The following is a 19,316-nucleotide window of genomic DNA, read 5'->3' as shown; positions in this document are numbered from 1 at the left end:
ATCCAGGGTTATGCATCCTGAAATTAAGATGTTTGCCATCTGTTCTATGTAGTTCACATTCACATAGTAAAGGAACATTGGGCAATGCTTTCAATTTGTTATATGGATGAACCACTTTATTGTAGTGTAATTGAAGTTATCTGGAAATAATATACTTGGGTTTATGGGGATGTTGGTTATGGCATAATGTAGCTATTGTGGTCAGTTAAGGGTATATTTGAAGAGCAATAGCTGGCTATGTAATGGTAGGTGATTTTTGTTTATGGTGACTTAAATTTCCAAAATTTCAAAAGTTCTCTGCTTTGATCTAAGAGTGACTCTGAGAAGGATTGACAATCCCTTACAGTTGCCTGCAGGTTTGCACGCATGATAGGTGCTAAGTCCACACATAGGGGTGCCTTAATTGAAACTGAACTATGTTTATGTTACTAAACATATTATATGTATGTGTTCAAGTTTACTGAGAGCCTCAAACCTCTGCAACTTTTTAAGACCCTTGGTATTGAGTAGAATCGCTTGGAATTTGTCGAGTGGGAATATCCATCAGGCAGAATCTGTCTACACAAGGTGTGCAATAAATGCTTTAGCCAGGATGTGAGAGACCTGGTAAGAGAGGTGAAGACCATCTCTGGCAAAGCAGGAGGATCTTTTAGGCCATTCACTTCAAGCAGGCATTGACTCCTCCTAAAACAGCACCAGCTACTAAGCCAATTATTGAAAACAGTTTTCCTGTCCTTGAGTTTTCTCATCATTCTTGGTGAGGGCAAGATACCATGAAGCCAGTGTCTTTCCTGCCTCTGTCTCATGTTTAGCAATGTCAATCAAATCCCTCTACATTTCCCCTTGGGTAGAGAGCCATATATGTGACCCCCTTTTCATAGTTGCAGGATGGGGACATTTAAGAGCCTTCATAACATCCTGGATACTGGTTCCATAAACACAGATAATTCTCACACTGTTCTTATTTAGTCTTGTGATGGTAGTGTTGATGTACTTCACAAGAGATTCACCAAATATTGAAACATTTCCCAAAGTGAGTATGTCTATTATTTTGTGGCATGCATCCTTCTGACTCCCAGAGATATACTTAATAGCTTTTGAAGTATACACTGATGAAGTACAGATGTGGTCTGGTGGCTGTTGGTGATGCCTTAGTAATACCAATATCATCAGTATAAATTAAATACTAGCTCTATGACATAAATAATGCTTTACAGTCAAAATCCGCATGATGCATTATACTCCTTTTATACTGGGGGCGATATGACTTTTGATCAGGAGGTAGACTACAACTCTGATCCACAGTGTATCTTTCCTTAGTTGCTATTAAATAAGAAGTTAAAAGTATAAATAAAATATATCATTTTATTTTATTCCCCAAAAATATCAAGACTATGGAAGATATACATAGCTACTTATCCTCTACTTTCAACAAAATAACCATCCTGCTCAGTGACCGTAACATAGACCGGACCTCTAACAAACCTGCCTCTACCCCCATAATATTAACCTCTATCATTTCATTGAGCTGATGTAACAACCAACCTGATATGACAAAGTATCCAAGAGATCCATACTAGACTGCATACTCTCAACCAACTTTGAAAAAAATTAAGCTAGCTAGCATCCTCCCAAACTCTCTCATAGGATCACAGGATCATAGGAAGTTACTAGGCTATTGGCCCTGAGGCCCTTTCATGCCTAGCCAAGAATTTAGCCCATGTTCCAAAAAGTCAGCACCCTATGCCATTGTCCAGCAGGGACACAGGTGGAATCCCAGGGGTGTATTTTCTGTTGCCCATACAGTTAGCTAGGTTGCGCTTAAAAAGGGTTAATGAGGTACTCTGCTTGATGTGGAGAGGGAGTCTGTTCACAAAGGGGGAGTCTCTAGGACACAAATCTGTCCTGCCAACAAATCCTATTGATGTCACAGACCAGGTTGAGTTTGCATGTATGGGTTATTGGAGTGGTGCTTGACTTGCGGATATGCAGCAGTCTCATCAAGGCAGGGTCTGAGATTGCTTTGTATGCCAGACAGAGGTCACCTATGAGGAGTCTGTAGGAAATTAAGTAGAGGGACAGGGCCTTTAGCCTATCTGTGTAGGGTAGATGTGTGAGGCCCTGGATTCTCCTGGTGAGGAACGTCTGTGGTTTCTCCAGCTGCTGCATGTGCTTTGTGAGGTACATGCCAAAATGAGCATTGTACTCAATAGTGGGTCTTATAAGGGAAGAATACAGGGATGTTATGACCACCTTGTCCCTGGATGAGATACTTTTACTAATAAGGTGGGCCATGTAGAAAGTTTTCTGAACAATGGAGGCAATATGGTGGTCAAAAGTCCGTTGCTATCAACCTGGGTACCCAAGTCCTTCACTACTGATTGCATGCTTAGGACCTTATTATCAGTAGGTTCATAGGTTCATAGGTTGATACTAGGCTACCTGCCCTAGGGCATTTGTAAGCCTAGCCAGAGTGTGTTTGGCTTTCGCCACCCTTTTAGATTAGTTGACTGTGCCTCTGTATAGCAGGTCACAGAAGGTAGCCCTTTTAAGGTTAGTTTACTGTACCTCTGTCAAGCAGGGACACAGAAGAGATCCCAGGGGTAAACTTACAATCTCCCATCCATTTGTCAAGATTTCTCTTGAAGAGGGTCAGTGAGGGGCTCTGCCTAACATGGATTGGGATTTTGTTACAGAGTGAGGGGAGCCCCTGGGATATGAACCTGTCCCTCCAGCATGTCCTATTTATTTCTGTGCTGAGGTTCAAGTCCCTGGAGCGTGTAGCTCTAAGGGATTTGGATTTCCTGAGGTGAAGCATGTCCATTAATTCTGGGTTGGACATGGCCTTATACGTCAGACACAGATTGCCTCTGAGTAGGCGGTATGCAACTGAGTAGAGCTGGAGTTTCTCTAGCCGAACTGCATAGGGCATCTGTTTGAGCCCCTTGATCCTCTTGGTGAGATACCATTTTGGGGTCTTTCCAGTTGCTGCAGGTGTCGGGTAAGGTACATCCCAAATGGGCATTGTATTCAATTATGGGCCTGATAAGTGATGAGTAGAGGGGCACAATGACCTCTCTTGATCTAGATGTGAACCCTTTTGTGATAAGGTGGGCTATATAGAAGGTCTTTCTAACCACTTTGGCAACGTGATTGTCAAAGGTGAGATTGCTATCTACTTGGGTCTCCAAGTCCCTAATTACTTCTTCCGTACTTAATGGATTACCACCTATGTGGTAATTTGTGTGCACTTTGTTTTTCCCAAAGGGGATGACTATGCACTTTTTGGCATTTAGCTTTAGGCCATGGCTCTGGCACCAGTTATCCGTCTCTGTGAGACCCTTTTGGAGGATGCTTGTGTCAGCTGGAGAGTCAATTATGGCACGCAGTTTGAAGTCATCTGCAAACTTGGTCAGCCATAGTCCACCCGTGTTAGCCTGTACCTTGGAGAAATATATACCGAACAAGAGAGGTCCCAGGACTGAGCCTTATGGGACACCACTTGTAACTGGTTTAGAGTCTGACATGGCACCTGCTATTCTGACCATGTGGGTTCTATTCCTGAGCCAATTTGCAACCCATCTTGTGACATAGGGGTTGATAATAAGCTGGTGAGCTTATTTATGATGCCTGAGTGGGGTATTGTGTTGAAGGCTTTTGCGAGGTCCAGGTAGGCTGTGTGGACTACCTTCCCTTCATATATGGCTTTGGTAACTGTTTCAAAGAAGTCGACCAGGTTCAAGAGGCAATATCTGCCCTTAATAAAGCCGAATTGGGTAAGATCCAGTGTCTGGAGGTTCCCAATGTCTTTGTTTATGATTTCCATGATGATACGCTCCATAGCTTTGCAGACCAGGCTAGTCAGGCTTATAGGGCGATAGTTTCCGGGGTCTGTTGTGGCACCACCTTTGTGGAGTGGGAGCACTGTTGCTGTATGCCATTCCTTGGGTACATATCCTGTAGTAAGGCTGAGATTGAACAGTGACTTTATATGAGGGTTTAGTTTCTCTTGGAGCTCGTGTAAGACACATACCGGAACACCGTCTGGTCCCATTGATGCTGTGTTTTTTGCTTTGGAGAGGGCAGCTCTCACCTGTGCATCTGTGATCTCAGGAAGGCTACACTCTGTTGGGATAGACATTTTCTCTTTTGGGGGGAAGGGGGGGAGATGTTTGCACTGAACCCTTCTGCCAGGATGTTGGCAATGTCTGTGGGTTCAGTGTATTTTTTGTCATTTTTCACTAACTCAGAGCATACCTGGGAGTTGACATAACTAAAGAAGGCCTTGTGATCAATGTGATAATTTGTGGGGACGTCACTCTCTCCAAAGGGGATGATGATGCATATTTTGGCATTCAATTGGAGGCCATGTTTCTGGCATCAGTCATTTGTTTGGATGAGACCCTCTTGGAGGATGTCCACATTACTAGGGAATTGATGACAGCACCAAGCTTGCAGTCATCTGCAAACTTGGTCAGCCATAGCCCATTGGTTTTGGCCTACACCTCAGAAAAGTATATCCCAAACAGCAGATGCCCCAAGATGATCCCTGAGGTACACCGCTTGTTACGGGTCTACTGCTTGAGGTGGCTGCCCCTATTTTAACTAGGTAGGTTCTATTAGTGAGCCAGTTTGCTACCGATCTGGTAACATATGGATTGATGCCTAGTTGGGAGAGTTTATCTATTATACCTGAGTGGGGAATGGTATCAAAGGCTTTGGCCAGGTCAAGATAGGTGTTGTGTGCCATCTTCACCTCATCCGTGGTCTTGGTGACTGTCTCAAAGAAGTCTACCAAATTTAACAGGCATGACCTCTGCTTGATGAAACCAAACTGTGTGGGATAGAGTGTCTGGAGGTTGCCAATGTCCTTGTTAATGAGATCCATGATAATCTGCTCCATGGCCTTGCAGATCAGGCTAGATAGGCTCATGGGTCTATAATTTCCTGAATCAGAGGACGTGCCACCTTTGTGCAAAGGAATGACAGTGGCTGCCCTCCACTCAGTTGGGATAAAGCTGGTACTCAGGCTTTGGTTGAATAGGGTGCCTAATGGTGCTACAAGTTCCTACCTGAGTTCATATAGTATGCAGCCTGGGATGCTATCAGGTCCCACGAAGGCTGTATTTTTTGCATTTGAGAGGGCACTGATGACTTGCTTCCTAGAGATAAGGAGAGGGGGCAGGTACTGGGGATGTCCTGTTTTACTGATGGGGGGATAGAGGGTTGAGGTTTTCACTGAACTTGTCTGTCAGCAGGTTGGCTATATCTACAGTGTTTGTGTATGTGGTGGCCTTGACCATCAGTTCTGAGCAGATCTAGGTGCTTCCCTTAAGACTGCGGACATATGTGAAGAAGGCCATATGATTGTCTTTAGTAGATGTAGCCACTTTGGACTTGGTTTGCTTTGGAAGGTTTTACTATTGCTCTTATTTGCTTGTTCAGGCTAAAGAGAGATTGCTTCCAATTAGGCACCTGCTCCTTCTTGGTCCTGGACAGCATTTTTTTCCTTTCATTATGGAGTTTATTTATTGCAGATGTCCACCAGACAGGTTTACTCTTCCTTGAGGAGGAGGATTTTGTCCTTTTGGCTATTCCTGATTCCATACAGCTATATAAATGCTCATATAGCACTTTGATGTAGGTTTGGACATATGTGCCACTTCCTGTGGAGGGTGAGGGGGCTGTGAAGCTGTTTATACCTTACCTCAGGAGGCTGTAGTCAGCTTTGGAGAAGATTTTTTTGTTTGACCCTAGCTGGGGGGGGGGGGGGGCAATGATGACTTCAAAAATGACCGCTTTGTGGTCAGATCTTACTAGGGATGATGACACTGTAGGGGTGCTGCAGTGGTTACTCATGTTGGTTAATACCAAGTCCAAGACATTTCACCTCTTGTGGGGGTGTCGACCAACTGGTCCAAGGCATTTGAATTGATGAAATTAAGGAATCTCTGGGCATTTGTATTTGGCATGAGTATTTCTTCCAGTCTATGGTTGAATAATTAGAGTCGCCCAGGATCAGGGTAAAGGGTTGAATCTTGATAAATTCAAAGAGGTCCAGATAGGTGAAGTGGGCATCTTGAGTCAAAGTTGGAGGCCTATAGCTAGCTGTGATTTGAATAGGGGTCTTGTCAATTGTTAAATGCACCTGGAGTGTTTCCTGTGCATCATACTGTTTGACTAGCCTGGAGGTGTGTATGTCTTTTATATATATTGCAACTCCTCCTTCTTTTGCTGTACTCCCCATGGTTTGGGGTCTGAATGTATGATAGGATGAGTAACCTGGTATGGATGGGGTGCTCTCCACAGCTTTGAACCAGGTTTCTGTGACTGCAGAAATGTCAGCATCTTCCAGGGTTAAAAATGCTTTCAATGAGTGCAGTTTCATGTTTAGAATCCTAGCCTTTAGCAGCATGACCTTTAATTTACGTTTTGATCATCACCCCGCACATACATCAGAGAGGATATCACAGGTTCTCCCCAAACATTAAACTTCAATTCTGTGAGAAACTTAACCAATTTTGATAAATTCATATTTAATGACACACTTAAACAGTGTGACTGGGAACCCTCAAATATTTGCCTGTAGATGAAGCTGTCTATAACTTCAACAACTCCTTCTAAACCATACAAAAGCAACAAGCCCCTATAAGACTTAAAAGAGTAAAACTAAATTCTACCCCATGGTTAACCTATCAAACTAAACAATTCATGAGAAAATGAAACAAAGCCTAGAAACAACGGCACAAAACTAGAACCCAGTTCTACATATAGAGATATCATTGCCTCAGAAACCATACAAAGGCACAAGTTTATGATGATAAAAAGAACTTTTCTTCACAAACCAGACCACGCAAATAAAACAAATAAAAAAAAAAAAAAAAAAAGATTTTGGCAAAGTTTAGACAACCTCCTAAAACCAAGCAGAAAACCTACCCATCAGACAACTGCAGGGACATTGCAGGCAAATTCAAGAAACACGCCATATCCAGTAATCTACTTTGCTCAAACAATAACAACAGTAACAAACAATAGCTACTCCATATATCACCCTGACCATAGCACCATACCTAACTCAGCCTAACAACCATAGAGACAAATACCGTCAAAAATACATTAAAAACTAAAACTCACATCTCTCGCTCCTGGCAACATGCTATCCAAATGCCTCAGTACAGCTGCTGACACCATTTTTTTACTCTGTATCCATAAAAATCCGAAACACTGCACTCTAGAATAACACCTTTACCAGCCAATCTGGGGTCAAACAAAATGTCGCTCATGAACTAAAACACCTCAAAAGTTTAGTAAGTTTAACACAGATCCATATTTATTGACACACTTAAACAATGTGACTGGGAACTTCTCAAATAACTGCCTCTAAATGAAGCTGTCTGTCACTTCAGTAACTCCTTCTTAACCAAACAAGCCCCTATGTAACATTAAAGAGTGAATATAAAGTCTGATCCATGGCTAACCCTGGCTGAAGCCTGGAAACAGTGCCCAAAACTAGGAATCATTCCTAAATAGATAGATATCAGTGCCTCAGAAACCTCACAAAAGCACAAGTTTATTAGATAAAAAGAACTTTTTCTCCACAAAATAAATCACACATAAAAAAACCCAAAAGATTTTGACAAAATGTAAACAACTTCCTAAAACCAGGCAGAAAATCCACCCCAAATCCTTTACCATCTGAAACCAGTAGGAACACTGCAGACAAATTCAAGAAACACTTCATATCCAGTACTCTATTTAACTCAAACAATAACAAACCATACCCACCCTGTAAATTATCCCCTGACTATAGCTGCACATCCCAACTCAGCCTAACAACCATACAAAGAAACACCATCAAAATTACATTCAAAAACTGGAACCTAAAACACTAGCTCCTGACAACCTGCCATCTGAATACCTCAGTATAGCTGCTGACACCATTTGCTACGCTGTGTCGGTAAAAACTCAAAACACTGCACTCTGCAATAGCACCTTTACCAGCCAGTCAGGGATTAACCAAAATATCACCAGCATATTAACTACAGTCAAAAGTTTAATAAGTTTAACACATAAACAGATATAAACAAAAACAGCGTTTTCATCTGCATAAAACTTTAGACTTCATCAAAACAATCACACATCTCATAACCACTCCTTTTATAAGTTCGTAATTAAACCATGTGGTACTTATTTAGGTTTAAAATCCTTCATTAAAGAGCAAGTTGCTTACAGTATATCCCTTTGAAATACAAATAAATCTTTGTATAATGCTAAAATGGATAAATATTAAAATAAATAGAATCAAAACATTTAAAAAATAATTCAATGTTTGTGTCTTTCATCTTTTCCCAGTTAGGGGTCGCCACAGCGGAACTCTGGTCCGCTAATGATTGGTAGTTGATTTTTACGTGCCGAGTTACCAGCCCTGACACACAACCTTCAACGAAGGTATGCCCATTCATGCATGTCTCCACGCAGAAGACGCTCTAGTTGAGAATCGAACCGGACAGCGTCTTACTGTGAGGCGACAATGCTACCGCAGCACCACCGCCGCATTTTATGTTCATTATTTCATATAGTTAATTAATATCTAAACACCTAAATCTATCGGACTGTAAGCCATTGTTGCATGCTTCATCTTTCTTTTATAATATAAACTATATTTTTTACAGTGGACCCAAGTGTCATATATGTTTTTTTAATTGTGATGTGTCATGTGTCAAATGCCATGGTATGAAGTCACTAAAGTCACGGAATCAAAATTATGACTGAGGAGGACTGGAATCCTGAGGGACAGAGAGCAGTTTTAGGTGTTGTTTGGTGCTATGATATGATATGATATCCTGCTATCATTGCCTCAAAGTTATTTAAATGAAGTATAAAAGTATAACTAAAGGGGGTGGACATATCGGCCTTCTACATAGGTATAGAACTGAGAGGTTCATATGTCTTTTACTGTTACAGACGGCTCTGAAATTTTGCGGCAGATACAATTTTCATTTGGGTATTCAGACATATATTTTTTAATGAATTGCCATTGTTTCAGATGTAAACATACTATGCATTTCTGTCAAAGAAGAGTTTATTTATCTTGTAATAGTCCATAGTTCAAATGCTGTAGTATGAAGTAAAACAGAATACTGGGATTGAGAATGGAGAAGCATGTTAGGATATGGTGTACACCTGGCCAAATGAAGGCTCAACAAAACGTATACTTTGTCATCAGATACTCAGCTTTTCTAGGAAAGGTGGCCACAATCATCAGAAAACACTACTGAACTATGATATTCAATGAACATCAGTTCTCAGCATACCAAAGATGTTATATATTAATTCTTTCAGTTTATCAGACAGACTGGATTATTCTTGTAATTCTCCTTTGGAATCCAAACAGGAGCTTCAGGAATCCAATTTTTGTATTGGATGCTTGGTCTGTGTATTTAGGCTAGAAGCTGACAACCAGTGAATTAATAAACAAACTTAGCATGTTTCTAGCAGATTATAATTGCCATATCATGGCTTTATTATATGGCCCTAAACTGCTCCTGTTCCTTCTTTTCCATTGGGTATGTGTCTAGAAAGATCAGAGTCCTGGAACATCTCTGTAATACCATGAACAGGGTTAACAACAGCTCTTTTGCTAACCATTTCTTCAAAGAAGATAAATGAGATGAACATTCGCCGTGACATTTAGTCACGCATAAAGAAACCTGCCAAGAATTCGCCGTGACATTTAGCACACATGAAACCTGCCAAGCATTCGCCATGACATTTAGTAACGCATAAAGAAACCTGCCAAACATTCGCTGTGACATTAATCATGCATAAAGAAACCTGCCAAGCATTCACCATGACATTTAGTCATGCATAAAGAAACCTGCCAAGCATTCGCCGTGACATTTAGCACACATAAAGAAACCTGCCAAGCATTCGCCATGACATTTAGTAACGCATAAAGAAACCTGCCAAACATTCGCTGTGACATTTAGTCATGCATAAAGAAACCTGCCAAGCATTCACCATGATATTTAGTCACGCATAAAGAAACCTGCCAAACATTCGCCGTGACATTTAGTCACGCATAAAGAAACCTGCCAACCATTCACCATGACATTTAGTCACACATAAAGAAACCTGCCAAACATTCGCTGTGACATTTAGTCACACATAAAGAAATCTGCAAAGCATTCACCATGACATTTAGTCACGCATAAAGAAGCCTGCCAAACATTCGCCATGACATTTAGTCATGCATAAAGAAACCTGCCAAGCATTCGCCATGACATTTAGTCACACATAAAGAAACCTGCCAAACATTCGCTGTGACATTTAGTCACGCATAAAGAAACCTGTCAAGCATTCACCATGACATTTAGTCACGCATAAAGAAACCTGCCAAACATTCGCCGTGACATTTAGTCATGCATAAAGAAACCTGCTAAGGCCATTATCTAAATATTTATGCATGTATGTGCTCATATTACTTATTTTATGTATGTACATATTTTATGTACATATTTGTTTCTGTTATCCAGGGTAGGGTGACTGACCCAACAGTCCCTTTTCAGCAGAGTTCCAGGAGAAAATCTCTAAAGTGCAGTATATGAATATAATACAGTGGTAGGTACATGAAAATAGACAAAAGCCCGAATAAATAAATACATTTACATAAAGTCTAATATGGTTAATCACTGTGTAGTTCTAACACAACACAAATCCTCTGTAGGCAAGCTAATTTTTTTTCTTCTCTTTTTGTCTAACAAAGTTGACTATCAGTGGATTCTGGTGCTTCTTCTTAATCACCATGCCTACTAATACCTTCCTATCGCTCACAGGCTTCACTTTTCAGTCAACAGATCAAGACACCCTGGTCCCTGCCATACTACTGTGATTCCCTACCTTACCCCCACCCCATACATGTCCTAATAACACCACTTAAGTGTGTTGTGCAATGAGCAAACTGTGCTGATTCACTGCTCACTTCAACAGAGAGCTGATATCAGCAAGCTGCCCACCCACCATCAAGAAGTAATTTGCAATTGCAATTGTTTCTCCAGCCTTCACCAGGAAAATCTAATTGTGTTATGTGCCCAAGGCATGTGCTTCTTCCTCTTCCTATCCCAGGACAATCACAACATGCTGTTTTTTCCCTGACAGTGCCTCAGATGCCCAAGCTGCTATTCAAACGCAGGGCATATGCATTACAGTCAGTGCTTTATCCCTCCCCATCGTGGTACTGGCTGCCACAAACCTTATGTAAGGACTGCAAAATGCAATAAATGGATTAAACGTTAAGCTACTCAAAAAGCATTTACTGTGATGCACTTGTCTGCTTGCTACACTTAAAAGTTCCTTTTTTGTCTTCCTGTATGCAGTATTCAATGTCTTTTGCCTTAGTGTGACTTTGAGAATGAATTCACTGTACCTGTGTAACATTCTTCAGTTTGATTAAACAACAAATTTTATTTTACCTTTGACTGATTAACAGGATTTTATAGCTGTGTAGAATGACTGCACTCCCTCAGAACGACTTACTTCAGTTTGACTGGACAGTAGCACTCATGCTAATGATGACTGACGGACAGGACTTTCTTCAGTTTGAATAAACAGCAGATTTCATGTTAGCAATGATCGCTGGGCAAGATTTCAAATGTGTGAAGACTGATTTCGCTCCCCAGATTGTCTCACTTCAGTTTAATTGGCCAACAGCCCTTTTAGTAACAGTGATTGATAAACTGGAATTTAAACCTTTGCATTAGGTTTCTTCAGTTTTATTGGAAAACATCTTTGCCAACAGATATCAGTGGATAAGATTTAAAACTGTGTACATGAAGGCGTGATGTCCTCATTAACTTCAACCACTAAGGGCAAAGCCCGTGGTACTAGTTTGTCTTAGAATAGGAATATAAGAAAGTTTGTCTTTCAGCTTACCTGGAAATGGCTTATTCTCATTCTTTGTAAATGAGAATTGGTCTTTATAGAACTGTGATTCAGTGACATCCTTACAGTGTTTCCTGTGGTTGCACATCAGTAAGGCAGTATGACATGGTTTATAAGTTAAACCCAGGTAGTCTTCTTGTATTATTCTTTGTAGATGTAGTGTAGAAGTGCAGCGCTGCCATATAACTTGTTCATATGCATGAACGTGCATGTGCTTCTCAAATTGCTCCTTGCATTTAATTTTTTTGGAGATGTATGAAGCACCAGTTTTATACATTGTGTAAATAAACAAATGTGATTGAAACATTAGTAGTGCTTCCTGTCTTTTACATAATGGTAGATGGATGTGTGTTCTGCCATTGTCTAGAGGTAAATGAAAGGTATGTTCGGTGTGTCATGTGCAATGGCTAACCACATGTGCAGATTTCTTTGCATGTGAATGTGCGATCATTTAATAGCTACTGTCAGGTTGTCTGTACACGAATATCATACATGTCTGCAAATATGTCCATATGTGTTACATGCTTTGCTGGAAAGTCATGTGTGCTGGATTCTCTTTCATGACACAAATATAATTCAAGAACAGCTAGCGTATTGCAGATCAAATGCTGTGCAGTGTTATGAATATTGTCCTTCAGAAATCTATGTGTCATAATCAGCATAATCAAAATCAATTTAAAATCTGAGGGCAACTGCCATACGTCTTGATGGTACCACAGCTTGACCCACATTCAAACACCTTAGGTGCTGCTTTTTGGATACAGAGGATTATTTTAGCAAGGTATTTTATGTAGTCTTGAATACTCCTATTGTCATATGGTTGCTTTGTATAAGTACATTGATTATGATTTCTCTTTCAGAATAAAGGAAGAAGATGTCTCAGGAGAAAACAGGTAGGCTGTAGTCCTTCAAAAGCTGAAGAGGCTATGAAGAATGCAGTGTGACCCCTGGGGCAGGATGAAGTCAACCTGAGTGCTGAGGAAGAAAAAAGTGGATGTGGTGGTTTTGGATTTGCTAGGTGGCCTCTGAGGCCTACTTAGAGATCTACAATTACCAAGAAGACAGTTTTGCTAATCTGCAGCAACATGTATGACCTGCTCATGTTTAGCCTTGGACTACAGCATGCTCTGCTCCAAAGCATGGACCAGAGGGATGGTTTTGGCCAGGCAGTGGGAGACTGACTGAGTTCAAACTGGACCATAGGTCAGTCTAAACAGCTTCTGCTGTTTTGGAAGAACATAGTATCAACACCAGAAACCTTAGTATATCTACAACTGTAAAGTGAAAGGTACCAGTGCAGATGCATCAGCTGTAATAAATACTCTGTTGTTAGACCTGCTAGGCTGTCACACCCTTTGTCACATCCTGGAATGATCTAACAGTGCAGGGAAATTGTAGCCCCTGCAACCTCTGCCCCTGCCTAGATTTCTCCTCTAAACTTAGGAGCCATCACATGACTGAAAAAGACAGTTGAGGAGGGACCATGAGCACCTGAAACATTATCAACATAAAGTTTTCGACAGTCAGGAGAAGGGAATATTTTGTTTTCTCTATATTCATTTTGATTGTTGATGTATTGTTGTTAATAACTAGATTTATAATATACAAACTGACTTGTCTGTATATTTGTGCGTATGGAACTTATTATATACCATATTATATGAAGCTCTTGAATGAAGGACATTTTATGATGATTCTTTTCAGCCTTGTATGTTGTGTTTGTTTATGACAACTGTGTTTCTTGATGTGCACTCCCACACATCTCATTCAGGGTCTATGTGAAGCGTAGCATGAAAATGCAGTATGGGACACATTACACTGCTCTGTCACGTGACATATCAGTCATACTGCATTACAACACAGTCGGTGTTACTCCATTCAACAATGTTTGTACTCCTAAGGTGTCCCATATCGCATATATTGCCATGCATATATAGGTAAAGTCTGACCTCTTGCACATTGCAACATACATCTAACCTGCCCTGTATGATATGCATATTTATGGTACTACATAATGAAAGCTTTGAATGTACAGTTTTTCTAACAACTATATAAGGTTGTAGTGTCTTGCATGTTCTTAATGAACTTTTACCAACCACATTCACATAAGTTGCACAAACACCTGGCAAGACCTCCATTTGTCCTGTGCGGGGGGACCTATTTGCTTTACAGTAATCTTACATATAGAGTTATAGGGAATTTTTGGGCAAAAATGTTAGGATGATTTTGTTTCAAGTAGGATTATTGCAGACATGTTTGTTGACATACCTTCCGTGACTTTTCTCCAATAAATTGTTTAAATTGTATTCTTATGCCATTTTTCCTTTGCATGGTTGGGTTGCATTGATAAGAATATAATTGTTCTGGTAATAAAAGAATAAGGTAATGCCCTGAAAGTTGCTTTATGGATGACTACATATCCTTGCAAGTAAGGGATAAAGGAAAATTTGGAAGATTAGATTCATTTTAATAAGGCTTACAGATAACAGCAATGTTCTAGTAATACAATTTGGAATGTTTGCATTTAATGATCAGCTGGAAATAAAGATCATGTCACAACAAAGATGTAATTGAATGGGCACTATTTACATTGTTCACAGAAAAAAGTTTACTGTCCTTTAACACTTAATTTTTTTGTAATTTTTAAGAGATTTCACCTATGTGCTATTATATACTTTAAAATGATAATATCTATAATGATGTAATATACTCTACAATACATTTTTATTTACATTGTGATTGTCTGGATTATTTAAAATTAAAGTAGAATACTGTGAGAAATACAGTTTGGTTTTAAAATAATGTGTGTGTGTGTGTGTGTGTGTGTGTGTGTGTGTGTGTGTGTGTGTGTGTGTGTGTGCATGTGTGCATGTGTGTGTGTGTGTGTGTGTATATATATATATATATATATATATATATATAAAGCATTTCCGAACTGTTGTAATATTTTGCAAGCAAAATAGACTAAAATAAGAACATGGTTGGGAATCCCTTGCACTTTGTTTTACATCTCTTATTTTTGATCAGTCTAGTATTATAATCGTGATGATTATTTCTTTTTCCTACTTTCTAATAGCTGATGTTCAGGAAACATAATTTAATAATTAAAAATAACTTCAGAAAACCCTGTTGTTACCTACTTGACTAGGCATTTAATCCCTGAATGTAACAGTACAGTTACTCTGTAGGACACATCCAGAAATCCCATTAATAAGGTTTACCTTAGCTGTAGCCTGTAAGGACGTAGGCACATGCAGTTGGTATTCACTTACTAGGCAGCTTTGCACATGTCCCAAACATTCTCAAGAGACCTAATAACCAAGCATTGACAAGGTTCCATGAAGTAACAGTTAAATGAATTCTCAAAAGTTCACTGAGCCCGTATACAAAGTGATAAGGGTGAAACTGATTCACACGTTTAGCTTCACTACAAATCTGGTCAAGTTCTTAGGTCACTTCATATTGACTGGAAGCCCATTTCTTAGGAAAAAAAATCTGTAAAAGCCCCATAGCTCATGCCTGATTGAGTTAATGCTTCCTGACAGAGTGATGGGATCATGGAATAACTAATCTAAAGACATGAAGAATACTCACCTTTTATTTTAATTGGATTGGTGTAACTGGGTAGGTCAAAGCCTGGTCAGCAGATGTTGCTGCAGCTTGTGTTTGTTGCAGTCTGAATGAAAATACTGCAAACAAAAGAATCATTGCTCACATTTTCAAAAAAGTAAATCCTTGCAGCTTCCTGCTTTGGCCCGTCCCTGCCTCATACTGGCATGTTCACATTTATTTTCACTTATGCATGCATGACAGCATAAAGTACAATGCTTGAAATTCTTAACCGCTGAGGCATTAATTATTTGATTAATTAATTTATTTGTGCTTATTGGCACTTAATGAGGCTTTCTTTTTGCTGTAACTTCAACACCAATGTGAATGATTTGGCTGTTTTATTCTTTTATAAGGGTATGCGTGCTGTAAACTGAGTATTTGTTTCATTTATTGAAAGCACAAGCTGTAGCCTACATGACCAAGAAACGTGCTAAAAGTTAAAGTCACTTTTGCTTTTTAGGTTTGTTCATTATATAAGTCTGTACTTACAGCACTGGCAGCGATATATTACAAAGTCAATGACATGACGCCCAATGGACAGTAACAATGTAACATACAATGATAAAGGGAATAAATAATATTTATAACCCTGTTATCTTTCTCAGTAATAATAGAGGGATGGATCCTTGAGTCTGATCTAGTTTACCCCTATTTGGTTATCTGCTTAGTTCTGCGAGGAACCAGGTTGGGGGTGGGACTAACTAGAAAGTATTGGTTTGCCCAGTCTGGGAAGTGACTGATGAGACTAGAGTCATGTGGCATGCTGTCTGGAAAAGGGGAGGGTGGGCTTTGGTTGAGTAGTGCACAGAGGCAAAGACAATTACACTGCAATCCCATCACATGCCTTCACCATTGGTACTATAGGCATAATCAGACCCAGAAAATGTGGATAAGACATGACAAAAAACCCCTGATGAATATCTTGATGATGACCCCATGATTGTGACTCATGCCTTGATTTGGGCTATATTGATAACAGGGAGATGATGACTGGCAGACATTGAGGACTAAAAAAATTGACATTCATAACCTTAAGACTAACAAGACATGATAAGCAAAATTACAATATTGATAAAAGTTTCTGTGCCAGTCTTTTAGTCAGTCATTCTCTAATAACTTACTTTATCAAGTTCAGCATCATGGGGGAGCTGAAGCCTGTCTTGGCATTCATTGGGCACACAGCAGGCAAATTAAACTTGAATAAAATGCCAGTTCATTGCATATGGCACGCACGCTTATGAGCAATTTGTTGAAATATCAATTAATCTGTGACATGCTTTGGGACAATTTGTTGAGAATATCAATTCATCTGTGACATGCCTTTAGGACAATTTGTTGAAATATCAATTCATCTGTGATATGCCTTTGGGACAATTTGTTGAGATATCAGTTCATCTGTGACATGCCTTTGGGACAATTTGTTGAAATATCAATTCATCTGTGACATGCCTTTGGGAACATTTGTTGAGATATCAATTCATCTGTGACATGCCTTTGGGACATTTTGTTGAAATATCAATTCAACTGTGACATGCCTTTGGGACAATTTGTTGAAATATCAATTCATCTGTGACATGCCTTTGGGACAATTTGTTGAAATACCAATTAATCTGTGACATGCCTCTGAGACAATTTGTTGAAATATCAGTTCTTCTGTGACATTCGTTTGGGACAATTTGTTGAAATATCAGTTCATCTGTGACATGCCTTTGGGACAATTTGTTGAAATATCAATTCATCTGTGACACGCCTTTGGGAAATTTGTTGAAATATCAATTCATCTGTGACACGCCTTTGTGAAGTATGACGTTTGGTGACCTTCAGGTTAAACACACAAGATACTCCAGCTGAGAACTGAACTGGAGAACCAAGCATTGTGTGATGGCGACACTAAATGCTAAACTACTGTGCTGTCTCTTTCTCATTGCAGGATCCCAGAATTCTTCCCTACTCCACAGAAATAGAATTACTGAGTACTGTATATGTTTCTACACTTGTCGCTTCTGCTTCATCCAGTATTATTCAGCCTAATATTCCATATAATAACTGAAAAAATCTGGCCCTTCTGTGTGCCTTTATAAACAATAAAGTCAGAAAAAGACATTGTTTCCTATGTGCCTTTTTTTCCTTTAAGCCAATCAACTCAAATGGTGTTTCCTTTGCTTCAAATGCGTCTCCTGTTTTGTTTCTCTTCATTTTGCCCTCGTTTCTCAAAGTTTTGGGGTTGTATACATAGTATCATGCTTCAAACATCATATGTGTATAAAGAGAATAGTTCTGCTACATGCATAAAGGGAATAGTTCTGCTACTCATGTATTTAAAGAAGCAAAGTGGGTGCAAACAGCAGTGGTTTTGGAAGTTCTTAACCTTTTGAAGAAATACCCAGTATCATCTTGTACATCTGAACAAGAATGAAATGATAAGAAAAGAGTTAAGTTCTGGAAAGAAATGTCACTGCTGTTGCGGAAATGCTTGACATGTATGTTCACAGCTCATGTTGTTCATTTTTGGCAGCCAACAGTGAACAAAGCACTGGGGAGTCACTCAATAACATTCCTAGATATTTTGCACTGAATATGACTCAGAGCTGTTGGCTATCTGTTTATTAAATCATTTTAAGGACTTGAATTTACTCTGAAGGTGTGCTTATATTTATACCTTGAAATGGCTTTTATAAGGTAGGAAAGAAGGCAGATAGACAGTTAGAAAAAAGGGGAAAGAGCAAACAGAGAAAACAAAGGGACATTAAGATGGCCATGCTGGAGGAGGTGGGAGTGGATGGGTAATAATTTAAGATGGAATCTTTTCTAAATAGTTTTATAAGTTAAGTTACAGAAAGGAAAAGGTCAGGTGAGTAAGAGAGGTTAGAGAAGTGCTAAGGATTTTTTCTGGACAAAAATATAAGAGACTTCTGAAAAGGGCTTTTTTGCCAATTTGGTCTGCCCTGGTAACTAAATGCAAAATAAATAAATAAAAATTAAAACTGTCACATGCAACTATGGCAGTACTGGGGCATGGTTAATGTAAATTAGACATGTGTTCTTCTGAGCAGTTGTACACCATGATTGAAACAGCATGGTTTAACAATTCAACGAGAAGTTTTAAAACACTAATTAAGAGCAAATACAAGGGAATGCACACCATCTTTTTATAGTGTACACACAGGAGTGGTGCTACTAGCACAACTGCTGGTAAGTACTGCAAGGGTGCGTGCATGTGTATGCAGGTGTGTTTGTGTGTGTGTGTGTGTGTGTGTGTGTGTGTGTGTGTGTGTGTGTGTGTGTGTGTGTGTGTGTGTGTGTGTGTGGGTGTGTGTAGGACTGAGTGGACCTGTATGGCATTGTTTGCATATGTGTGTGTCTGTCTGTCTGTCTGTGCATCTGTGTATAACTCTCATGCTGTCTGTATGAATGTGCATGGGTGGCACAATTTGTGTGTGTGTGTGTGTGTGTGTGTGTGTGTGTGTGTGTGTGTGTGTGTGTGTGTGTGTGTGTGTGTGTGTGTGTGTGTGTGGGTGTGTTTAGGACTGAGTGGACCTGTATGGCATTGTTTGCATATGTGTGTGTCTGTCTGTCTGTCTGTGCATCTGTGTATAACTCTCATGCTGTCTGTATGAATGTGCATGGGTGGCACAATTTGTGTGTGTGTGTGTGTGTGTGTGTGTGTGTGTGTGTGTGTGTGTGTGTGTGTGTGTGTGTGTGTGCGTGTTTGTATGTGCCTAGGCTGGGGAAAGACTTAAGTCAGTACAGTTGTGATAAGTGTT

The 19,316-nt window shown here is 39.8% G+C and overlaps 1 long non-coding RNA gene across 1 annotated transcript in view; it reads left to right on the top strand.

Annotated features, from left to right (window-relative positions):
• Positions 1–14,246, top strand: part of LOC122788781 — a 38,241-nt gene extending 23,995 nt beyond the window's left edge. Inside the window, exon 2 of the long non-coding RNA XR_006362731.1 lies at positions 12,801–14,246. This is a non-coding gene — a long non-coding RNA (uncharacterized LOC122788781). The remainder of the gene's footprint in view (positions 1–12,800) is intronic.
• Positions 14,247–19,316: the final 5,070 nt, after the last annotated feature.

This window comes from Protopterus annectens, chromosome 14.part0 (assembly GCF_019279795.1).
Source record: "Protopterus annectens isolate FY-2018-M chromosome 14.part0, PAN1.0, whole genome shotgun sequence".
Lineage (NCBI taxonomy): Eukaryota > Metazoa > Chordata > Ceratodontiformes > Protopteridae > Protopterus > Protopterus annectens.
Note: the sequence above shows the minus strand (reverse complement) of the source record. Positions and strands in the feature narration are given on the sequence as shown.